General features: G+C 44.5%; 1 protein-coding gene across 1 annotated transcript in view; it reads left to right on the top strand.

Moving 5' to 3' along the window:
* The first annotated feature begins 1,807 nt into the window (after positions 1–1,807).
* The window catches only part of DNAJB6 (DnaJ heat shock protein family (Hsp40) member B6), a 133,141-nt gene continuing 108,092 nt past the window's right edge, over positions 1,808–26,856 (top strand). Inside the window, exon 1 of the mRNA XM_069729720.1 lies at positions 1,808–2,098. The gene's annotated coding sequence lies outside the window, so the exon portion shown is untranslated. The remainder of the gene's footprint in view (positions 2,099–26,856) is intronic.

Genomic DNA, 26,856 nt, shown 5'->3' with positions numbered 1-26,856 from the left:
ATTCTTTTGTTAAGTACGAGTCATAAATCTGCTGTTTTATTCTAAAATTGTTGCATCAATGTACAGTTTGCATTTACGCTGCAGTATATACTTTTCTCTTTTCATTATATAAGACACGCGACTGATGCTTACAATTTAGGGTATGTTTCCACGTTCAGGAAACGCTGCGTTTTTTACGCTTCATTGAGCCGCAGCGTCAAAAACGCAGCGTCTAGATGTTACAGCATAGTGGAGGGGATTTCATGAAATCCCGTCTCCACTATGCATTAAAAGACGCAGGCGGCATACCCGCGAAAACGCACATATGGCGCGTCTTTTAAGAACGCAGCATGTCCTTACATTGCAGAAACAACGCAAGGACAGCGCAGGTGACCTGCCAGTGACCTCAGGTGCAGATTTGGTCAGGATTTTATCTGCATAAAATCCTGACTAAATCCTGATGCAATCCTGAACGTGGACACATACGCTAAGGCTTCTGTTATGACTTGTATTCGTTTTTCTTCACAAGACTTAATAAAAGTTAAATTTAAAAAAGCAACAACGCTTCTTCACAATGATCTTGCAGAGTAAATGCCCCTTTGTTCCAGAAAACTATGCTAAATTGCGGTGCCATTTTGGTGTTTCTTCCAAACAGGCTCTGGGTCCATGCTGACGATGTCGAAAAACACTTTTTTAAAAACTAATAAATGTGGAGCAAGGCATGTAAGTGAACGGAGCCAAAGTTCTGGCGCATGCAGTCTGCCTGCTTTGGGTTACTAAGGCTACTTTCACACTAGCGTCGCAATGCGTCGTTTATGGGAAAAAACGCATCCTGCAAAGTTGTTTGCAGGATGCGTTTTTGCCCCATAGATTAACATTAGTGACGCATTGACACACGTTGCAACCGTCGTGCGACGGTTGCGGCGGACCGCCGGGTGCAAAAAACGTTACATGTAACGTTTTTTGCTGCTGACGGACCGCTTTCACCTCCCTGCACCTTACAATGGGGCAGCGGATGCGCAGCAAAAATGCATCCGCTGCCTCCGTTTCACTGCTAGCGTCGGTAACCTCGGCCCGACGCACTGCGACGGGCCGAGTCCGACGCTAGTGTGAAAGTAGCCTAAGGCCCCCTCTGTTAAACATGAAGGCCCTGTGTGTTCTCGGTGACGGAGCCGCTGTCTGAGCCGCCTTATCTCGCCACCAATAAAAGGATCAACAGTGTGAATCGGCCATGCTGGATCCATATGTCCCCGACGTTATGTCAGAGGGTCCCCATAACATATTAGTCTGCTGAGGCCCACTTATAATGGGTATGGAGGCTTTTATAATGGGGTCTCTGAGGGTCCCGCCATTTTGTGGTAAAGAATTAGCACCATATTTTGTCAAATGTGAGGAAATCTGCGATGGAGCCTGTGAAGCACATGTGACTGGAGCCTTAGTGGCGGCACACGGGGACACGGCGTCCATGTAGTTACCGCATGGGTGGAGCGCAATAAGGCTTACGTCCTTCTGGCAGAGTGATGGGGGTCCTGAATTGGGACCCCCTCTATGGTATGTACATATCATTGGTGCAGCCGCACAGGAGAACCACCTCCTAACCAGCAAGTCACAGCGCTATTAGTCTGCAACCCCCAGTGTCCTTGTCCAGGGGACCTTTCGTGTCTGTGTGGCCCCTGCAGAGACAGAGGCTACCACCCCATAGCCAGAACTGCAGTGCCCGTAGCAACCAATCAGACTGCGGTTTATATTTCCAGAGCAGAGTGACACATGAAAGCCTTGCTCTGATTGGTTGTCTCTGTAACTAATAGCCTTTCCACATGACAGACCCGGTTTATCAAGGTCATATCCCGACAGTCGCCATATTCCCAGATTATCGCGCACTAGAGCCCCCTATACGCAGGAGAACAATCCGGTTAGGTCAGGACATCACGACCCCGCCGCCCCAGGACCAGAAGATCAGAAGCATTCGAGAAAATTCCACTCCAGTCACCGGGGGCAACAGTGAGACCGGAAGTGACGTTCTGGCAAAACTCGCGTTAGTAACGCAGACTTCCGGCACGGAGCTGATAACTGCGTCTGAGGCGGCGGCGGCGGCGGACACCGGCGAGACGAGGCGGAGGTGAGACGTGGTCCGGGGATGTGGGGGAGGGCAGGACCGGAGACATGGCGGGCGGCAGAGGGAGGATGGGGGTGACAATGCCGGCAGTGTGCACGTAGAGCGCCGCGTCCTGCCCTGTGTCTGCGCATGTCACGGCTGCTGTGGGGATTACACAGCCTGTGTCTGGCCTGTTTTTGTGGTACTACAAGTCCCAGCGTGCGGGCAGTTGCCATCCTGAAGGCGGCGGCTTGTACCTCGTCCTGTATTACACGGTGACCGCTGAGGCCCCCTGTCCTGTGGTCATGCGGGGTCTGCACCGAATTGTGTGGGGTCTTTAGTGCATATGTTTGCAGTTCGCCCATATTACCCCCCATACTCTCCTCCTTCATGGCCACCATTCTTTGTACTCGGCCTCCGGCAATAAAGGGGTTGTCCTGTGTACAGTGACAAGGCTGCAGTCATGCTATAATGACAACCCCTTTAAGGTGTAATCCCATGTGACGGCTCTGGCCTGACAATGCCCTGTGGGGGAGGGGGCTGCCGCACACTCACAATTGGGGTCTGCGGCTCTGTTTCCCATCTAAATGACTTTGGGAAGTGGGGCAGCGACTCGTCTTCTCTCTTTTGGGGAATTTTCCGCAGTGACCTCTTACCCACGCTTTCTACTGCTGTATGGTGACATGTGACCTCTCACGTTTCGTGTGATTCTTGGGCTATGTTCCCACTATGTGGAATTGGTGCGTTTTTTTTCGCCGTGATGACTCTGTAGCGTCGTGATAGACTAGAGTGCGGTTTCTGGCATACAGCGCCCCCCACAGCACATCATGAATTGGGGGAGCTGGCGCACCCCCCGCTCTACCCCAGCCACTCCCATTCTGTCCGAGCTGGGGAAACTGGTGTGAAACTGCCAAGTCCTAAAAGCTGTGTAAATTTTTTGTTTTTCTTTTCCCCCTCAAAGCTTTTACGCCATAATTCTGGCTTGAACACTTTGATGAATTGGGCCCTTATTATTTTACTAAGGGGGCGATGCTCGCAGTGATTATATTGCAGCTTAAAGACGCACTCCCAGAAAATCTTGCAAGTGATGATCATGTGGTAAAGTCCATCAAAGCGAGCATACTAGGTGCACTAAATAAAAAGATCAAATGTCTCTGGAACCGCAAAAATAAAACGCTGAATACTCAAAAGAAATGGGACTAGAATACCTGTAACATTTGTGCACTTGTGACCTGGTGACAGTTGAAGAGGAGGAGCAGACGATACACCGTGGGCAGCATGGTGGCACAGTGGTTAGCACAGCAGCCTTGCAGCGCTGGGGTCCTGGGTTCAAGCCCCGCCAAGGACAACATCTGCAAAGAGTTTGTATGTTCTCTCCGTGTTTGCGTGGGTTTCCTCCGGGCACTCCGGTTTCCTCCCACATTCCAAAGACATACTGATAGGGAATTTAGATTGTGAGCCCCAACAGGGACAGCGACGATAATGTGTGCAACCTGTAAAGCGCTGCGGAATATGTTAGCGCTATATAAAAATAAAGATTATTATTATTATTATTATTATTATTATTATTACAGTATTTCTATGTACAGCAAAGTACCCTCAGTTGTGTCTGTAGAAGCTCTTGCATCCTCCAATGTTATATGGCCAGTAATCTAGATAAGACTTCCATGGATTGTCTCTGTTTCTGACATTTGGAGAGTTTGGCAATTTATCTTTGTAAAAATGCTCTCTGTTCTCAAGAACATAAGGATTTTTGTTTTGCAATCAGATAACATTTGTATCGAATTTTTCAACACAACAAAAGAGAACACCCATCCAACCCACCCCTTTGTTCTGGACCACACAGCAATTAGCAAGTATCTTATATTAACCAACGTATTTAACCCCTTTACCCCCAAGGGTGGTTTGCATGTCAATGACCAGGCCAATTTTTACAATTCTGACCACTGTCCCTTTATGAGGTTATAACTCCGAAACGCTTCAACGGATCCTGGTGATTCTGACATTGTTTTCTCGTGACATATTGTACTTCATGATAGTGGTAAAATTTCTTTGATGGTACCTGCGTTTATTTGTGAAAAAAACGGAAATTTGGCGAAAATTTTGAAAATTTCGCAATTTTCAAACTTTGAATTTTTATGCAATTAAATCACAGAGATATGTCACACAAAATACTTAATAAGTAACATTTCCCACATGTCTCCTTTACATCAGCATAATTTTGGAACCAATTTTTTTTTTGTTAGGGAGTTATAAGGGTTAAAAGTTGACCAGCAATTTCTCATTTTTACAACACCATTTTTTTTTAGGGACCACGTCTCATTTGAAGTCATTTTGAGGGGTCTATATGATAGAAAATGCCCAAGTGTGACACCATTCTAAAAACTGCACCCCTCAAGGTGCTCAAAACCACATTCAAGAAGTTTATTAACCCTTCAGGTGTTTAATAGGAATTTTTGGAATGTTTAAATAAAAATGAACATTTAACTTTTTTACACAAAAAATTTACTTCAGCTCCAATTTGTTTTATTTTACCAAGGTTAACAGGAGAAATTGGACCCAAAAAGTTGTTGTCCAATTTGTCCTGAGTACGCTGATACCCCATATGTGGCAGTAAACCACTGTTTGGGCGCATGGGAGAGCTCGGAAGGGAAGGAGCGCAGTTTGACTTTTCAATGCAAAATTGACAGAAATTGAGATGGGACGCCATGTTGCGTTTGGAGAGCCACTGATGTGCCTAAACATTGAAACCCCCCACAAGTGACACCATTTTGGAAAGTAGACCCCCTAAGGAACTTATCTAGAGGTGTGGTGAGCACTTTGACCCACCAAGTGCTTCACAGAAGTTTATAATGCAGAACCGTAAAAATAAAAAATCATATTTTTTCACAAAAATTATATTTTTGCCCCCAATTTTTTATTTTTCCAAGGGTAAGAGAAGAAATTGGACCTCAAAAGTTGTTGTCCAATTTGTCCCGAGTACGCTGATACCCCATATGTGGCAGTAAACCACTGTTTGGGCGCATGGGAGAGCTCGGAAGGGAAGGAGCGCCGTTTGACTTTTCAATGCAAAATTGACAGGAATTGAGATGGGACGCCATGTTGCGTTTGGAGAGCCACTGATGTGCCTAAACATTGAAACCCCCCACAAGTGACACCATTTTGGAAAGTAGACCCCCTAAGGAACTTATCTGGATGTGTGGTGAGCACTTTGACCCACCAAGGGCTTCACTACAGTTTATAACGCAGAGCCATGCAAATAAAAAATATTTTTTTTTCCACAAAAATTATATTTTAGCCCCCAGTTTTGTATTTTTCCAAGGTTAGCAGGAGAAATTGGACCCTAAATGTTGTTGTCCAATTTGTCCTGAGTACGCTGATACCCGATATGTGGGGGGGGAACCACCGTTTGGGCGCATGGGAGGGCTCGGAAGGGAAGGAGCATCATTTGGAATGCAGACTTAGATGGATTGGTCTGCAGGCGTCACATTGCGTTTGCAGAGCCCCTAATGTACCTAAACAGTAGAAACCCCCCACAAGTGACCCCATATTGGAAACTAGACCCCTCAATGAACTTATCTAGATGTGTTGTGAGAACTTTGAACCCCCAAGTGTTTCACTACAGTTTATAACGCAGAGCCGTGAAAATAAAAAATCTTTTTGTTTTCCCACAAAAATTATTTTTTAGCCCCCAGTTTTGTATTTTCCCAAGGGTAACAGGAGAAATTGGTCCACAAAAGTTGTTGTCCAATTTGTCCTGAGTACGCTGATACCCCATATGTTGGGGTAAACCCCTGTTTGGGCACACAGGAGAGCTCGGAAGGGAAGGAGCACTGTTTTACTTTCTCAACGCAGAATTGGCTGGAATTGAGATCGGACGCCATGTCGTGTTTGGAGAGCCCCTGATGTGCCGAAACAGTGGAAACCCCCCAATTATAACTGAAACCCTAATCTAAACACACCCCTAACCCTAATTCCAACGGTAACCCTAACCACACCTCTAACCCTGACACACCCCTAACCCTAATCCCAACCCTATTCCCAACTGTAAATGTAATCTAAACCCTAACCCTAACTTTAGCCCTAACCCTAACTTTAGCCCCAGCCCTAGCCCCAACCCTAGCCCCAACCCTAGCCCTAACCCTAGCCCTAACCCTAGCCCTAACCCTAGCCCTAATGGGAAAATGGAAATAAATACATTTTTTTTTATTTTTCCCTAACTAAGGGGGTGATGAAGGGGGGGTTTGATTTACTTTTATAGCGAGTTTTTTAGCGGATTTTTATGATTGGCAGCCGTCACACACTGAAAGACCCTTTTTATTGCAAAAAATATTTTTTGCAATACCACATTTTGAGAGCTATAATTTTTCCATATTTTGGTCCACAGAGTCATGTGAGGTCTTGTTTTTTGCGGGACGAGTTGACGTTTTTATTGAAAACATTTTTGGGCACGTGACATTTTTTGATCGCTTTTTATTCCGATTTTTGTGAGGAAGAATGACCAAAAGCCAGCTATTCATGAATTTCTATTGGGGGAGGCGTTTATACCGTTCCGCGTTTGGTAAAATTGATAAATCAGTTTTATTCTTCGGGTCAGTACGATTACAGCGATACCTCATTTATATCATTTTTTTATGGTTTGGCGCTTTTATACGATAAAAACTATTTTACAGAAAAAATAATTATTTTTGCATCGCTTTATTCTCAGGACTATAACTTTTTTATTTTTTTGCTGATGATGCTGTATGGTGGCTCTTTTTTTGCGGGACAATATGACGCTTTCAGCGGTACCATGGTTATTTATATCTGTCCTTTTGATCGCGTGTTATTCCACTTTTTGTTCGGCGGTATGATAATAAAGCGTTGTTTTTTGCCTCGTTTTTTTTTTTTTTTTCTTACGGTGTTTACTGAAGGGGTTAACTAGTGGGACAGTTTTATAGGTCGGGTCGTTACGGACGCGGCGATACTAAATATGTGTACTTTTATTGGTTTTTTTTTTATTTAGATGAAGAAATGTATTTATGGGAATAATATATATATATTTTTTTTTCATTGTTTTGGAATATTTTTTTTAATTTTTTTTACACATTTGGAAAATTTTTTTTTTACTTTGTCCCAGGGGGGGACATCACAGATCAGTGATCTGACAGTTTGCACAGCACTCTGTCAGATCACTGATCTGACATGCAGCGCTGCAGGCTTCACAGTGCCTGCTCTGAGCAGGCTCTGTGAAGCCACCTCCCTCCCTGCAGGACCCGGATCCGCGGCCATCTTGGATCCGGGGCTGGAGGGAGCAGGGAGGGAGGTGAGACCCTCGCAGCAACGCGATCACATCGCGTTGCTCCGGGGGTCTCAGGGAAGCCCGCAGGGAGCCCCCTCCCTGCGCGGTGCTTCCCTGCACCGCCGGCACATCGCGATCATCTTTGATCGCGGTGTGCCAGGGGTTAATGTGCCGGGGGCGGTCCGTGACCGCTCCTGGCACATAGTGCCGGATGTCAGCTGCGATAAGCAGCTGACACCCGGCCGCGATCGGCCGCGCTCCCCCCGTGAGCGCGGCCGATCGGCTATGACGTACTATCCCGTCCAGGGTCAGATAAGCCCAGGGCACCTCGACGGGATAGTACGTCTAAGGTCACAGAGGGGTTAAGCTGAATAATGTGGAAATAAACATTATGAAAAATAAGTCTCAAGTCTCCCAAGTTCTTTATTTTCACCTGAAACAGGAAGGACAATAGGGAAACCCAGCACCCCCAAGTAAGGACATAATATCCATGCCTTGGTGAATTTTCCAGTACTCCCATATTTTACAGAATTTATCCAGGGCTCTCTTATGATATACTCCTTCTTCCAGACATAGCAGTAGATTCATTTTTTCCATAAAGGCCCCTAAATGTTTTTGGCGCGTTGTCCAACCAGTTTGCTGCTATAATTTTTTTTGCCTTGATACAACGTTCTTTTAAGGCCTCTTTCACACTTCAGTCTTCTGGCATCAGTCGTCGCGACGGATCCGTCAAATAGTGAAAGACGAAAACAACGGATCCAACAGGATCCGTCGCATCTGTTTTTTTCCATCTCTCCAAATGGGAGGCTCTCAAACGTGATTGGCTACTGGAAAATAATGGAAACCTGTATATTGAGTGTCTAACACCCCATCTTTGAGAGGTTGTATTGCAAGTGGCAGAAATGGAAGGAGTTCTAGCAAATATTGTGACCATCTATGCATCTATCCATCAGGCAGGTTGCTGGCAGGCTTCTTGCTTGTATGCTCCTTGCTGGCACATTGAGGAATGAAGCCACATGGCAGGTTTATATAGATTTGGGGCTGTCTGCCCAACTGGCTACTAAATACAGATTTGGAGCATGCTCAGTGTAAAAAAAAAAAAAAAAAGAGTCCGTCGACGGACAGCAACTGATCCTTCGTCCTTAGACTTCCTTTCTAGCCAACGACAGATGCCGCTGGATCCGTCGCTGTCTGACTTTTCGACACAGACAAAAAACGTTACTTTGTCTGAGAGAAAGACGGATCCAGTGGACAAATTAGCTGGATGTTTTTTTTTTTTTTTTTTTTACAAAACTACGGATTTTGACTGAAACAAAAAGACTGAAGTGTGAAAGAAGCCTTGGTGTCATATTTGCATCTTCAGCAACCCTGTCCACAAAACCCAAGACACAAACCAGAGGATGCGTGGGAATTCCAACCGTAAACACCACGTGTCCAGAAATTCCAGATGGAACCACTTGACAAAAGCATATGTAGCAAATCAACAGGGCCCAAACCGCATCTCAGGCACAAGTCATCCTCTTACCCCAATTTTATGCAGGAATTGGGAGTCCTGTAGAGCAGATGCAGCAGGTACATCTGTGACAGCCTTTATGCCTCACTATGAGACAGCTTGGGAATCGAGGATATGTCATCCCACTGCTCTTTCCCAACCGCATGCTACCATTTATCTTTAAGCTTCATCGGATGCTTATCTATAACCTGGGAAAGGAGTAGTTAATAAAATCTAGAAATTGCACCAGCGACACGATCCTGGTTTCCAATCACAGAAAACAATAAATGATTATGTAAGGGACTTATGTTTATGCCATGCGTGTCTCAATTGAAGGTACTGAAAAAGTACTTACTGTATGTGGTAGCTGGGTTTCATCTCTTAACTGCTGAAAACTTTTAAAGTCTCCACCCACAGAAGGATTTTTAATTCTATAGCTGTTCACCACTCCCCCTCTACAGTGTGTCAGAGGTGGCCGGTGTCTTAAGCAAGGGGTGCGTGGTTTAATACACAGCTTCAGTACTCCTGCATTCCTCTGTGCTGCAGAGACAAAGCTGATTTGCCAATAACATCCAAAGGAACAAAGATTGGGGCATCGATAGTGATGTGCCAACCCGTCAATCTTCATTAGACCACTGCCACCCAGCTAACTGGAAGCCAGGAGGCAATGCACAGTGTGCACCTGAGGATTTTAGAGAATAATCCTTTAAAGTGAACTTGTCCGCAGGATTGTGCTTAGTAACCTACATACAGTGCCAGGTTGGTGCTGTTATACTGATTAAAATGATGACTTGGTTGATGAAATCCTTCTTGTGGCTGTTTAATCTTTATTTGTAGTTTGATGTGCCCACATTGAGTATTTGCCTGAGGAAATTTCTGCAAGGTTTCTGCATCTCAGAAGGAAAAATACTTCTGCAAAAACGCGTGTTTTTGTACAGGAATGAAGGCTTTTTTGAGCTAAAGATTTTTTTTTTTTTAAGTTTTGTGATGTAATTTTTGTTCAACATGTACTGGCATCAGAGTAACGGGTTAGCGCTTGGTGTCGGCATCTGTCATTGACACCTAGCTTTATGCTTAGTAATGAAAAGTTGTCAGCCCGACTCCCTTATTAAGAAGCCAATAAGTAAACAGTAACGCACACATTGTCACCAGCCTATGTAGGAGTGTTAAAGAAATGAGGGAGATCCAGCTCCAGGAAGGGAAATAGTCTCTGATAAAATCCAAAATGGCTTTATTGTCATGAAAAAATTTAAAATGTAGACTCCAATGACAAGTGGTATAACAAAGGAATCACATAGCAGCTCTCACTGCACTGAACGCGTTTCGAACACAGCTGTGTTCTTAGTCCTCAGTATATACTAAGGACTAAGAACACAGCTGTGTTCGAAACGCGTTCAGTGCAGTGAGAGCTGCTATGTGATTCCTTTGTTATACCACTTGTCATTGGAGTCCACATTTTAAATTTTTTCATGACAATAAAGCTATTTTGGATTTTATCAGAGACTATTTCCCTTCCTGGAGCTGGATCTCCCTCGTTTCTTTTGTATCCATGACGTTGTTGGCTGCACGCTTGATCCTTGCTCGGATTTCTTCTTGGAATTTGGACTCCATTTGGGTGAGCTGAAGATTTTTTCCCTTTTTTACATATTATGTAGGAGTGTTGACAAAACAAACGCACACAAACATTAACCAGACAGCATCTGTTCATTCTAAAGAAAAAAAAAATTGCTTGGGCTCCCGCATAATTTTAGTAACCAGCAGAGGGAAGGCTGAGGGTTGATGATAATCTGGGAAGGAGCCAGTAGCCATAAAGGTTCCTAGGCTATTAATATAAGCTCACGGCTGTTTGCTTAGCCCTTACTGGCTAATTTACAGGGGGACACCAGAAAAAATTGAGTCCCATATAAAATCTAACCAGCAAAGGCTAGGCGGACAGCTGTGGGCTGATATTAACCCCTTTCTGACCTCAGACGGGATAGTACGTCCGAGGTCAGATCCCCTGCTTTGATGTGGGCTCCGGCGGTGAACCCACATCAAAGCCGCAACATGTCAGCTGTTTTGAAAAACGAACACTGAAGGGTCATGAAGGGGTTAATAGCCTAGGGAGGGGTCATGGATATTGGCCCCTCCCAGACTAAAAAACATAATCATCTCAGCTGCTTCAGAAAAGGCGCTTCTATAAGATGCGCCAAATCTGGCGTTTAGCCTTCCGCTTCCCACTTGCCCTGTAGTGGTGGCAAGTGAGGTTCATATGTGTGTGTGGTTGATGTCACCTTTGTATTGTTGGGTGACATCAAGCCCACAGGTTGAGGCGTCTATAACACACCTATCCATTAGTAACCCCATAGTGATATTGTATAAAACAGACATCCAGAATAAAGTCCTTTATTTGAAATAATGTCAGACTCCTTTAATGAATCTTAATTAAACCATACTCACTGAACGCGTAATCCACCGACGCCAACGCCTCCTACAACAAAAATGAAATGTACCACAATATTCTTCACCTGTCTGCTGAGAAGATAACCCATAATGTCCCACGACGATCCTGATCACTTAGAGAGCTTTCACATCAGTCATGTGACTGCTCTCATAGACACTGACAGGAGGTAATCGCTCCCGCAGTGTATCACTGAGCTGCCGTTGGAGTTCACCAGCTGATCTGCTCCTGTGATCTCCCTTATGGCACCACTGCTGCGTGAGAAAGTTCTTTATACCTGCGGTTTTGCTGCAGATTTGACTTACTCAATTGAAGTCAATGGGTGAAAAGTGTTGCAGAAACGCATTGACATGCTCCAAAAAAAAAAACGCCCTGCAAATACTTAAGAAAAATTGCTGATCATGTGCACAACACAGCTTGCATAAGGATTCCATAGCGTTTTTGGCCCATTTCTGTGTAGAAAAACACCACAAAAGCTTCATTGTGTGCACATAGCCTAAGGGTATGTGCACACGTTGCGGATTCCATTGCGAATTTTTTCGCACGGATTCTGCAGAATCCACAGGTAAAACGCCCTGTGTTTTACCTGCGGGTTCCCTACGGATTTAGTGCAGTTTTTGTGCAGATTTCACTTGCGTTTTTACACCTGCGGATTCCTATTATGGAATAGGTGTAAAGCACTGCGGAAACCGCACAAAGAATTGACATGCTGCAGAAAATAAACCGAAGTGTTTCCGCACTGAATTTTCCACAGCATGTGCACTGCAGATTTTGTTTTGCACACGTTTACTTGGTACTGTACAATGCATGGTTAACTGCTTCGGATCCGCAGGGCCCAATCCGCAACGTCTGCACATACCCTTAATGTGGTGCTCTGCTTACATATTCATCCGTATGGCTTATGACAGGTCACTGATCCCGCAGGGACTTGCCCCCTATTTTACATACTGTATCTTATTGTTTTGGAAAAAAAAAAATTACATTCATCATACAGGCGGTGGCGCCTGCATTGTAGCATGATCGGATCTCTAATATCCATATATCCATTTACTTAGAGAGATAAATTTGTTGAGAAAGTTTTCCTCAAAATGGCGCAGTAGCATTATTCGGAACACGATAGATGCTACTGCGCAGTGGCATCTATCGGCGATCTGATAAATGCCCTTGTGCAGGTGGCGCCATCTTGATGAATAGAATGTTTTGGGTTTTTTTTTTCCCTCTAGCAAAATGGGGCTGGTGATGGCTCCTGTACAATAGCATCTATCACGTTCCAAATTATGCTACTGCGCAGCCGGAGCCATTTTGAGGAATAATTTTTTTTCTTCTCAATAAATTTATGTTGCTAAGTAAAATGAATATACAGCTATTATAGATCCGATCATGCTACAATGCCTTTATACCGTATATACTCGAGTATAAGCCGATCCAAGTATAAGCCGACCCCCCCCCTAATTTTGCCACAAAAAACTGGGAAAACTTATTGACTCGAGTATAAGCCTAGGGTGGGAAATGCAGCAGCTACCGGTGAATTTCAAAAATAAAAATAGATGCTCCATACCGTTCATTATGGCCCCATAGATGCTCCACATAAAGCTGTGCCGTATATAATGCTCTGCACCGTTCATTATGGCCCCATAGATGCTCCATAGAAAGTTGTGCCCCATATATATTGCTCTGCACCGTTGATTATGGCCCCATAGATGCTCCATATATAATGCTGCTGCAATAAAAAAAAAAAAAATCACATACTCTCCTCTCTTCGCTCAGGACGCCGGCGCTTTCAATATTTACCTGCTCCTCGTGCGGCTCCGTCTCCAGCACTGACGCTCAGCAGAGGGCGCGCACTTAGGCTGGTTTCACATTTGCGTTTTTTTTTTTGCGTTTTTGCGCAAAAAAACGCATGCGTTTTTTCCCTATACATAACATTAAAAACGCATGCGTTTTTTTGCATGCGTTTTGACGCGTTTTTGCAACGCATGCGTTTTTCTCTGCATGCGTTGTGTTGCACAAGTGCAACATGTAGTAATTTTAGCGGCGTTTTTTTGCGGCAAAAAAACCTATTGATGTCTATGTAAACGCATGCGTTTTTAAGCACATGCGTTTGCATGCGTTTTTATAGAAAAACACAAGAATACACACTGATAAGCCACCCCCAAACCCTAACCATAAGGGTTAGGATCCCTAGGGTTAGGGCTAGGGTGAGGGTTTGGGTTAGAGTTTGTGTTTTAGGGTTAGGGTTTGTGTTGGGGTTTGTGTTGAGGTTCACTTGAAAGAAAAACAAGTTAGATTATACTCACCCAGGGGCGGTTCCGGTGTGGTCTGGTCCGATGGGCGTCTGGGTTTGGCGCCTTCCATCTTCATACGATGACGTCCTCTTCTTTGCTTCCTGCCGCGGCTCCTGTGCAGGCGTACTTTATCTGTTATCTGTTTTACCTGTTGAGGGCAGAGCAAAGTACTGCAGTGCGCAGGGAAAGGTCAGAGAGGCCCAGCTCCTGTGCACTGCAGTACTTTGCTCTGCCCTCAACAGGTAATACATAACATATAGTACGCCTGCACAGGAGCTGCGGCAGGAAGCAGAGGACATCATCGTATGAAGATGGGAGGCGCCAAACCCAGACACCCATCGGACCGAACCACATCGGGACCGCCCCTGGGTGAGTATAATCTTACTTGTTTTTCTTCTCTTTCAGGATACATCGGGGGCTTATCTACAGCATTACAGAATGCTATAGATAAGCCCCTGATGCTGGTGGCCGCAGCTTATAGGCAAATTTTGGGGTGACAGATTCCCTTTAAGGGGAATATATGTTCACACTTTAAAGGATTATTCCCATCTCGGTCTTCCATGGCCACGGTGTAATAACTGTATCTAATTCCCCACCACTTCGGTTGGGATTACAATAACAACCATGTGCAGCTGTACTCCAATTTGTGCAACTGCCATAAAAATAATTGGGAGTTTCGGGAACAGCGCAGCGGCCATGAACGGCAGAGGTGGGGATAACGGTTTCCAGACACCCGTCAACTTTTAAGCAGTTGGTACAGTCCGCATATGGCTGACTTTTTTGAACATTATTATGAAGTCAGCAGCTGCTGAAATCGTATCATGCAGGAGCGGAGAACTAGCTGTCACACAGCCAGCCTCACTGTAGAGCAGGCCGAGATGATTTATTACCATTTCTGCCTTTCTGTTAACTATATACACAACACTGAATAAAGGCTGTGTATACAGTATAGAAAGAGCTAAAAGTACTTCCTTCACTGAACCCGAATCATGTGATTACCTGATGCAGAGAAGGCAGGCCCAGTCAGCAGTGCAGGCCGTATGGGACTGGGACTAATATGCCAGTCACAGTGGACATCTGCAGGATAAAAGCCCTTCAGATGTTTATCAACTTATGTGAGGGCACAATGTGTGAAATAAATTACAAAATAAATATGACAGATATATAAACGATAAAACATGTTGAATATATGAAATAATTAAGGGAAGGGGAACACAACTTAATATGTATTTTAGTGGCTTTTGGTGGTAATAAATAAAACTGTGACAGGTTGTCTTTGACAGTAGTGAAGCTGATTGAGGAGAAAATTGCACTAATTCCAATTATATAGTTAATGATGCCACTCTTAAGAAACCTTCTAGCCCGTCTCTACCAGAAACTTCAAAGCTGTCACCTCTTGTAATTCCTCCCTCAAAGTTTTATGCACCGATGTAATATGTTTTGAATGTGTTGGTGGAAAGTCTTTTCTACCACAGTAGGTTTTATTATATTATGGTTTTTTTTTGTATTAATATGGGATCATGTTGTTTTCTTTTTGTAGTGTTATCATAACATTAAACAACATGTATCAGGTTTTAAAGATTTGTTACTCCTAAAATGCTATTAGGGCATCATTACTGACTTTATTAATGACCATCTGTATATAGAATAAAATATTACTGCTGTACATTGAGGGTAGAAAGTTATGCAGCCTTTTCTTTTCTTATTCCTTCCTGCATTAGGAAGTGGATTAACGCCTTGGGTGGTGCTCCACACAGGGGGAGGCTGAAGTCTTGCCAAGGCTGTTGACCATTTAGATGCTGCTATCAATATTAGATGCTGCTGTCAAACTGACAGCAACATTTCAGTGAAACATTCGCCAGTGCTCATTCGCATCGGGTCCCAACTGACCTCTGCTTTGTGATCACAGGGGTTATGGGTCCCTTCATTTTGTTATTCCACTGAAGATTGATTCAATATCAGATTGGTTTTTACTATAGATTGCAGAATCACTGAAAGTTGTCTAAGGGGATTAAAAGATAATGTAACGAATAATTTAAATAATTCAAATCACCCTTCTTTCCCCTTATCAAATAAAGGGGAAACACTTTTTGGGGGTTTTGGCATGTCCATTAAAGTTTTTTTGATCAAAATAAAGGCTCGTCTGCATCGTTAATGGGTGCCAGAGCTGAAATTACTCTGGTCTGTAAAATAAACCAGAAAAGTGCATGCTGAGTGTTTTTTTTTTTTTTTGTTTTTTTTTTTGTTTTTTTTTTAAGTCCATGTGCGATTTGTGATGCACTAAGGCTAAAGGTACCGTTACACTAAACGATTTACCAACAATCACGACCAGCGATACGACCTGGCCGTGATCGTTGGTAAATCGTTGTGTGGTCGCTGGGAAGCTGTCACACAGACAGCTCTGTCCAGCGACCAACGATCCGGGGAACAACTTCGGCATCGTTGAAACTGTCTTCAACGATGCCGAAGTCCCCGGGTAACCAGGGTAAACATCGGGTTACTAAGGGCCGCGCTTAGTAACCCGATATTTACCCTGGTTACCATTGTCAAAGTAAAAAAAAACACTCACATTCCTGTCACGTCCCCCAGCGTCAGCTTCCCTGCACTGTGTAAGCACCGGCCGTAAAGCAGAGCGGTGATGTCAACGCTGTGCTCTGCTTTACGGCCGGCCGGCGCTGACAGTCAGTGCGGGAAGCTGACGCCGGGGGACGTGACAGGAATGTATGTACTGTTTTTGTTTTGTTTTTTTTTAACTTTTACAATGGTAACCAGGGTAAATATCGGGTTACTAAGCGCGGCCCTGCGCTTAGTAACCCGATATTTACCCTGGGTACCAGTGAACACATCGCTGGATCGGCGTCACACACGCCGATTCAGCGATGACAGCGGGTGATCAGCGACCAAAAAAAGGTCCTGATCATTCCCAGTGACGAACGATCTCCCAGCAGGGGCCTGATCGTTGGTCGCTGTCACGCATAACGATTTTGTTAACGATATCGTTGCTACGTCACAAAAAGCAACAATATCGTTAACGAAATCGTTGTGTGAATTAAAGAAAATGCAACATTATGCGTTCTTCTGCACATCAAAACGCCGCATGCGGACGCATCCGCATACAACCGCATGTCCCTGCGTACCCAATGTTAAAGATAGGTACGCAGGACGCATACGGAAGTAGGCGGAGCTTATGGGAGGAAGTACGCAGGGCTGCTGAACGAAAGTGTGAACCAAGCTTAGTCTGCTTATATACTCATCTGGACGAGCTCTGACTGCTGAACACGGTCTCTGTACAGACTGTGATTTTATTATTTTTTTGACCAGCCTTGAGTCACCTCACCTGAACTCAACAACCTCAAATATACCTGAGACTGGAGTTTGGGTCTGAAGACCAGCGGCTGGTCCAGAGATCATGGTCTGTACTTGGATGGTATCTTACATGCATATGAGTTCAGCTCTTTTCAGATGGCATGTCTTCCTTCAGTTTATCAAATATGTAGGGAGATCTCCCAAACCATACTTAGGCCGGTTTCACATTTGCGTTGTGTCTGCGGCGTTTCTGATGCATACATCCGCATGCGTCTTGATTTCATATCTTTTACATTGATGGCACCTCATTTTTATTGCGGCTGTATCCGGGACCCTACACATCCTATTTTGCCAGTTTCACTCCTTGTACCACCATACAGATAATTGCCTTGACGAAGGCCAATTGTGGCCGAAACATTGGCTCACTGTATGTCTGGTCAAATAATTTTTCTTTCAACAATAAAATATACTTTTGGTAATTGACTTCTCTACGTCCTTAGATTAATCTATTTAATTTTACATTGTTGACGCAGGTTCATGCGTTCGCCTGCGTTTGTTTACGCATGCGTCTTTTCGCGGTGTGCTGCGGGGCGCGGCTAATGCACCATGTTGCAATTTTGGAGGCGGCAAATTTCCATCAAATATGTGCAGGCATGCGGATGAGTGCGTTCAAAAAACGCATTACTGCCTATGGGAACGCATGTATTTGCGTATACATGCATTCGCTGTGCTTGCGTACTTCAGACTGCACATGTCCAGGAACTGATTTACACTCCCATTGAGACATGTCCTCCTTGACATATTAAACACATGCGCATAAAAATTGCAAACATGCACAAAAACGCATGCAAACGCAGCTTCTTTTTTTTTGCCGTCATGCGTAAGCTGATGCGAATAAAAAAACGCTGCGCAAATATGCGTTTTGCATGCAGTTGCGGACAAGACTCTGCGGACTCTACCGCAAATGTGAAACTAGCCTTAAAGGGATTGTCCGGTCTAAAATGTAAAGTCTGCAGTCACTCCATAACGGCGGTGATATATGCTGTGCATCCACATAAAATCTGCGCAATGTGAGTGCAAACATTTACAGTACAGGTCACTCACCATACAAAATAGTGTAAATCACACAAACTAAAAGGATGGAGCTGGCTCCAGAGAGTCGCATGATCCCCACATGTTTTCTAGAAATATGGTTCGACAGTAGCCATTTTGGAAAAAGGCATCATGCCAGAAAGAGATCTGATTGGTTAAAAATGGAAATATGGTGTGCATATTGGAAATGGGCTAAATGCTGGTAGGCAGGCTAAATGGTTCTGAGGTCATGTTGGAAGAGGGCACGTACCCAAACTTTAAACAAATATTCATTTAGTTTAATTTTTAGACCGCAAGGACTGCACTAAGTAATAGTGAGCAAACGATTAAAATGATAGTAGTGATAACATCATGCTCCAAGCATTAACTCCAACTCCCAGGGCACAGTATAAATCAATACAATTGAAGCAGGTGAGCATCCAAGAAAAAAGACAAAAAAATTAATGTACAGTAGGTAGTTTACAGACCTTCACATTTCATTTTTTCTTTACTTGCTCCTCATGAATGCTGCCTCCATTTTTGTGTACGCTTCTAACTTTTTTTTTTTTCATTGGAATCCTATGGATGACTGATGTAAATTTAGACTTTTTAAAGGGAACCTGTCAACTTAGACTACTTTCACATTTGCGTCGTTTTTGGGAAAAACGCATCCTGCAAATGTGCCCGCAGGATGCGTCTTTTCCCATAGACTTGTATTGCCGACGGATCGCCACGTATGGCCATACGTCGTGTCCGTTTTGCACTGGATGCGTCGTGTTTTCACAGACCGTCGTCACGAAAAAATGTTCAAGGGAACGTTTTTTCGTACGTCAGATCCTGCAAATCCTACCACGCATGCGCGGCCGGAACTCCGCCCCCTCCTCCCGGGGACTTTAGAATGGGCTGCGAATGCGTTGAAAAACTGCATCCGCTGCCCACGTTGTGCCGAATTTTCACAACGTCCGTCGGTACGTCACACCGACACTTAGCGACGGCCGCATACTGACGCAAATGTGAAAGAAGCCTTAGTTATCCTGCCTGAACCAGAGCTGGTTTGTATTGCATGAGCTGTGGCCACTGGATGGGTTGTACCCAGGAATATGCATATCACATACCTGACCGCTGTTCCTGAGGCAGAGAAGGGCGAATCCTTGCAGCGCGCAGAATTAATTTTAGACCGGACAACCCATTTAACGGACTAGTCCTAGGCTGGTCCCTGCCTTTGGCTTCTGTTAAATGTCTTTGGCTATATTCACACTTAGCGGTTTTTACCGCGGAACCGCCGCGATTTTGATGCTGCGGGTCCGCAGCAGTTTCCATAGCGTTTACAGTAACATGTAAACCCTATGGAAACCGCAAACCGCTGTGCACATGCTGCGGGAAAAACCGCGCGGGAACGCAGCGGTTTACAACCCGCAGCATGTCACTTCTTTGTGCAGAATCGCTGCGATTCTGCACCCATAGGAATACATTGAACCGCTTACTTCCCGCATGGGGCTGTGCCCACGTTGCGGGAAGTAAGCGGATAATGTGCGGGTGGTACCCGGGGTGGAGGAGAGGAGACTCTCCTCCAGGCCCTGGGAACCATATTTGGGGTTAAAAAATAAAAAATCTGGTTATACTCACCCTCTGATGTCCGGAGCTCCTGGGCGCTGCACGCGGCCGTCCGGTCAGAGTTGCTGTGCGACCAGGACCTGCGGTGACGTCGCGGTCACATGACCGTGACGTCACGAAGGGTCCTTCTCCCACAGCATCTTTGGAACCGGACCGCCGGGTGCAGCGCCCAGGAGATCCGGACATCAGAGGGTGAGTATAACCAATTTTTATTATTTTTAACATTACTATTGATGCTGCATATTGCTGCATATGCAGCATCAATAGTATAGGCGGAAACCCGCAGCGGAAAACGCGGAACAAACCGCGATAAATCTGCAGGGAGAACCGCAGTTGTTTTGCCCTGCAGATTTATCAAATCCGCTGCGGGAGAACCCGCAGGGACCCGACGCAAGGTGTGCACATAGCCTTTAGCCTAATGAAAGCAGTCATGAAAGAGCCTTTGGAGTCAAACTTATTTGATCACGCTTGTTAGCTGAACATTATAATGGATTTATATTTTTTCTGCTAATAGATGAATGAACTTGTCCCTGTATTTAGGTCACAGCTACGCTTTAAGCTTCATGCAGGCAGCAGCCATGTGTATAGATGTGCCCAATGTTTCATAGCCTTGTACTCCATGTGCCTCGGTATAAAGACATGATCACAAAAATATTTTCCCTTGGAGTCAAAGTATCTGATTTGTAAGAGAAGGATTTTTGAAGATCTCAGGTGATGAGTTTCCCCAATTAGATAAATTTGTAGAATAGTACACAACATTCAAGAAAAGGTAATGAGAACAGCTGCTATATTTAGTTTATTTTCATTTTATATGGGGTGCCTTGAATTGGGTGGATGTGCATAAGCTTGAGGTCCACTCCATTCATTGTCTATGGTACTGCTGGAGAAAGAACCAAAAAAGCAAAAAAATGGATCTTGGAGCAATATTTAAAATATAAATTTTATTGCTGATTATAACAAGACAGTATGATCATCATAAAAATAAGTAAATAGAAAACACAAAGCAAAAAGGTGTAGTGACGCCTTAGTGCCACGTCCCCCAAAAAATGTAATTAAAAAAATAAAATTGGCCCATAAACATGTAAACATGCACATATGATCCCTATAAGAGACAGCCGAAGAAAATATATAATATATATATATATAAATATAATATATATAAATATATATATATTTTCCACTATATAATTGTCTAAGGGTCACTTCAGTCTGTCCGTCTTTCTTTCTCTGGCTCGGATATTCATTGGTTGCGGCCTCTGTCTTGGAAATGCAAGTCGCTGATTGGTCTCGCCAGCTGCCTGTCATGGCTGCTGCGACCAATCAGTGACGGTCACAGTCCGATTAGTCCCTCCCTACTCCCCTGCAGTGAGTTTTCACAGCTTAAGGATGGCTTGTTTCACCTGCATGGAGAGCTCCTTTGACCGCATGTTTACTTCACAGCAAAACCTAACAAATGCAAGCACCACACCTCAAATCAACTCCAGGCCTTTTATCTGCTTAATTGAGAATGACATAACAAAGGGATTGCCCACACCTGTCCATGAAATAGCCTTGGAGTCAATTGTCCAATTACTTTTGGTCCCTTTAAAAACAGGGTGGCACATGTTAAGGAGCTGAAACTCCTAAACCCTTCATCCAATTTTAATGTGGATACCCTCAAATTAAAGCTGAAAGTCTGAACTTCCACTGCATCTGAATAGTTTTGTTTAAAATTCATTGTGGTAATGTCTATAACCAAAATTAGAAAAATGTTGTCTCTGTCCAAATATATATGGACCTAACTGTACATACACACACATATACATACACACACATATACATACACACCCATATACATACACACACATATATACATACACACACATATACATACACACACACATATACATACACACACACATATACATACACACACACACATATACATACACATACACACATATACATACACACACATACATACACACACATATACATACACACACATATACATACACACACATATACATACACACACATATACATACACACATATACATACACACACACATATACATACACACACACACATACACACACACACACATATACATACACACACACACACATATACATACACACACACACACATATACATACACACACACACACATATACATACACACACACACACACACACATATACATACACACACACACACACATATACATACACACACACACATATACATACACACACACACACACACACACATATACATACACACACACACATATACATACACACACACACACACGTATACATACACACACACACACACGTATACATACACACACACACACACACATACACACACACACACACACACACACACACACACACACACATATACATACACACACACATATACATACACACACACACTAGATGGTGGCCCGATTCTAACGCATAGGGTGTTCTAGAATGTATGTAGTTTATTTATGAAGATTTTAGAATAATGCATTGAATACACAGGATTCGGCCAACTGCGACCAACTAGCGAAGCGTGGTTCAAATCCCACGCCATTTCGCGGCCGGACTGCGCCTGTCGCTGATTGTTCACGGCCAGCCACGGAGTGTATAGCACAGCCCACGGAGTGTATAGCACAGCCCACGGAGTGTATAGCACAGCCCACGGAGTGGGCAATATACTACGTCGCTGGGCAATATACTACGTGGCAGCATCAATAGTAAAAAAGTTGGTCACACAGGGTTAATAGCCGCATTAACGGAGTGCGTTACACCGCGGCATAACGCGGTCCGTTAACGCTGCCATTAACCCTGTGTGAGCGCTGACTGGAGGAGAGAGTGGAGCGGGCACTGATTGCGGGGAGTAAGGAGCGGCCATTTTGCCGCCGGACTGTGCCCGTCGCTGATTGCCGCGACCAATCGGTGACTTAAGATTTCCGTGACAGACAGACCCTTAGACAATTATATAGTAGATATACCGTATATACTCGAGTATAAGCCGACCCCCCCCTAAGTTTGCCACAAAAAACTGGGAAAACTTAATGACTCGAGTATAAGCCTTAGGGTGGAAAATGCAGCAGCTACCGGTAAATGTCAAAAGTAGAAATAGATACCAATAAAAGTAAAATTAATTGAGACATCAGTAGGTTAAGTGTTTTTGAATATCCATATTGAATCAGGAGCCCCATATAATGCTCCATAAAGTTTGATGGGCCCCATTAAATGCTCCATATTAAAATATGCCCCATATAATCCTGCATAAAGGGTAATAAGGGCCCCATAAGATGCTCCATACAGACACTTGCCCCTTATAGTGCTGCACAATCGTTATGGCCCCATACAAATGCTCCATACAGTCACTGCCCCTTATAATGCTGCAAAATCGTTATGGCCCCATAACATGCTCCATACAGTCACTTGCCCCATTTGCTGTGGCTGCGATAAAAAAAATAAATCGTATACTCACCTCTCCGTCGCTCAGGACCCCGGCACTTTTACCTGCTCCTTGTTCGGGTGCGGCTCCGTCTAGCACTGACGTTCAGCAGAGGGCGCGCACTGACAACGTCACCGTGCCCTCTGACCTGAGCATCACAGCCAGAGGACGCTGATGACTGAGCTGCAGCGGAACGAGGAGAGGTAAATATCGCGCAGTGCTGCGCTCCCCCTCCCCGTATACCTACCTGCTCCTGGCGCGGTGCAGTCCCTGCTTCTCCCGGCGCTGCATATTCTTCCTGTACTGAGCCTTCACCGTTACCGCTCATTACAGTAATGAATATGCTGCTCCACCCCTATGGAAGGTGGAGCCGCATATTCATTACTGTAATGAGCGGTACCATGTGACCGCTCAGTACAGGAAGAATATGCAGCGCTGGAAGAAGCAGGGACCGCACCAGGAGTAGGTAAGTATAATTAGATGGCCCCCGCTCCCCCTCCGCTGCCGACCCCTGGGTATGACCAGAGTATAAGCCGAGGGGGGGACTTTCAGCCCAAAAAAAGGGCTGAAATTCTCGGCTTATACTCTAGTATATACGGTATATTAATAAATATAGTAAAAAGTACAAATGGTAGCAGCTACTGAGAAATTATTTCAGATGATTCATGAGGGTCCCAGGATATAAAGTAATATATGCATAGTACAAACAAATATCCAGATGGGGTAATAATAAAGAAGCCCAACCAAAAATAAACATGGCTAACTCCACTCAAGTTATAATGGAACATGGATCCATAGGTAATGTGCAGTAAATCATATTGGGAATGATGAAGGAAAAGTGCCCATAATAAACCAACCTTAGTAGAGGACGTGGAAAGCAGACCCCAGCAGATTGGCTAGATGTGCATAAACTTGAGCTCCATTCATTGTCTATGGTACTGCAGGAGAAAGCCAAGGCTCATGAGAATCTGGTTCTAGAGCCAACATTTTGGCATCAGGTTAGGTTACAAAGGTTGGACTCCCAGTGATCAGTAAATTATCCCCTAACACATAAATGGGAGACAACTTACTATTTTGGAAATAACCCTCTCTCTTTTTTTCTGTTTCTACAATATTTTTGAAATAGATTTTCATTAAAAATGGCACCTTTATTCTTGTCTGACCGCAGAGTTTGTTGTAACCTTTTTATAACAATTTTTTTTAAATTTTATTCTGAACAGTATTCTAAGTCAATGGATAGAGAAATGTCATGTTTTCGGTCTGCAGGAAGTAAAGCAAGTGATGAACCTGCATATTAATGTTTGTGTGTTCAGAGTGGCGAATGTCTTCCCTAAAGGTACCTTCACACTGAACGATATCGCTAGCGATCCTTGACGTTGCAGCGTCCTGGCTAGCGATATCGTTCAGTTTGACAGGCAGCAGCGATCAGAATCCTGCTGTGATGTTGTTGGTAGCTGCAGAAAGCCCAGCACTTTATTTCGTCGCTGGACTCCCTGCAGACATCGCTGAATCGGCGTGTGTGACGCCGATTCAGCGATGTCTTCACTGGTAACCAGGGTAAACATCGGGTTACTAAGCGCAGGGCCACGCTTAGTAACCCGATGTTTACCCTGGTTACCAGCGTAAAAGTAAAAAAAAACAAACACTACATACTTACCTTCCGCTGTCTGTCCCCGGCGCTGTGCTCCTCTGCACTGGCTGTGAGCGCCGGCCAGCCGGAAAGCACAGCGGTGACGTCACCGCTCTGCTTCCGGCCGTTGTGCTCAGTCAGTGCAGAGAAGCAGAGCGCCGGGGACAGACAGCGGAAGGTAAGTATGTAGTGTTTTTTTTTTTTTTACTTTTACGCTGGTAACCAGGGTAAACATTGGGTTACTAAGCGCGGCCCTGCGCTTAGTAACCCGATGTTTATCCTGGTTACCGGCATCGTTGGTCGCTGGAGAGCTGTCTGTGTGACAGCTCTCCAGCGACCAAACAGAGATGCTGCAGCGATCGACATCGTTGTTGGTAACGCTGCAGCGTCGCTGAGTGTGAAGGTACCTTTAGGGTATGTGCACACGTCAGGATTTCTTGCAGAAATTTTCCTGACAAAAACCGGACATTTCTGCCAGAAATCTGCATGCGTTTTTTTCGCGTTTCTTCATGCATTTTTGGTGCGTTTTTTCCCAAATGCATAGAATAGCAGGAAAAATGCAGAAAATCCACAAAATTAATGAACATGCTGCTTTTTTTTACCGCAATGCTTTTTTTTTTTTTTTGCGGAAAAAAACGCATCATGGGCACAAAACATGCAGAATGCATTCTAAATGATAGGATGCATATATTATGCGTTTTTAATGAGTTTTTATAGCGTTTTTTTTAACGCGAAAAAACCTGAACATGTGCACATAGCCTAAAGCCTGCCTTTCACATTAGATGCTTGTTGGCTGAACGATCCTCTGTGCTTCATGGTGGTGGCTTTTATCTGGGTGAACAACCTGACAACCTCACCTGACGTATCCATACACATGCATAGTCCATTCCTTATTTCCCGTTTGTCATTGGAAGAGTCCCCATAACAATGATGTCCAAATAGATGGATACATCAGCAGCTTCAGCCAATCGCCGAACTGCACCTGTTGATTGGCTGACTGGTCACAATTGCGTGTGGCGCCTGATCGACATTCCTAATCTGGCTTTGGCTCCTAGACTACTGTATGTTGTATGTGTGTAACACGAGCACCCGTGGGGTCGGAGGCCGCAGTCGGCTGTTTCCCAGCATTCTCTTCATGCATGTTGGCACAGTGTGCAGTAAGGGACAAGCAGATAGCTCGTTATCACTGGTAAGAACCGCTTTATAGCTTGCTTTAAAATAGTGTTCCATTGGCATTATTTTTAGCGATCCACACCAGAGGTGTGTGCGGCCAGTGTCAACATTTCCCTCTCTGGCCAATGATTAGTTTCCTACATAGTTGTGTGCTCGCTTTGGTCTTATCTCCGGCACACTTGAGGCTATTAGAGCAGTGATTAATGTATATCATTTCTGGAATAGTTGACATAGTTACAATCTGTCCGATCTCTGTACCATCATCTCCAGCTATCTTGCAGGAAGGCCTCCTCTGCTGGAGCTGCAATCTCTAGACAGGCGGGAGGTTTACGAATTCTGGTGCAAAATCATAATGGAAGAGTTTTCCGAAGCAACTAATGAAATAAAAATAACTACTTTATTGATGGCTATGGGCAACTTCTCCACTAATAGTAATGTTGAATTGCCAAATGAGTTTGTAGGTAAAATTTTAGTGCTTTTAAGAAAATTTGCAACTTTTTTTTAGTTGCTGATGGTCCCACTGATCTCGAAAATAAGGCCCCTTCACATTAAGCGACGCTGCAGCGATACCGACAACGATCCGGATCGCTGCAGCGTCGCTGTTTGGTCGCTGGAGAGCTGTCACACAGACCGCTCTCCAGCGACCAACTATGCCGGTAACCAGGGTAAACATCGGGTAACTAAGCGCAGGGCCGCGCTTAGTAACCCGATGTTTACCCTGGATACCATGCTAAAAGTTAAAAAAAAACAAACACTAGATACTTACCTACAGCCGTCTGTCCTCCAGCGCTGCGCTCTGCTTCTCTGCTCTCCTCCTGTACTGTCTGTGAGCCGGAAAGCAGAGCGGTGACGTCACCGCTCTGCTTTCCGGCTCACAGACAGTACAGGAGGAGTGCAGAGCGCAGCGCTGGAGGACAGACAGCGGTAGGTAAGTATGTAGTGTTTGTTTTTTTTAACTTTTAGCATGGTATCCAGGGTAAACATCGGGTTACTAAGCGCGGCCCTGCGCTTAGTTACCCGATGTTTACCCTGGTTACCAGTGAAGAC

The sequence above is a fragment of the Ranitomeya imitator genome, chromosome 6, assembly GCF_032444005.1.
Source record: "Ranitomeya imitator isolate aRanImi1 chromosome 6, aRanImi1.pri, whole genome shotgun sequence".
Classification (NCBI taxonomy): domain Eukaryota; kingdom Metazoa; phylum Chordata; class Amphibia; order Anura; family Dendrobatidae; genus Ranitomeya; species Ranitomeya imitator.
The sequence above is the reverse complement of the archived record's forward strand: the minus strand, read 5'-3'. Positions and strand labels throughout refer to the sequence as shown.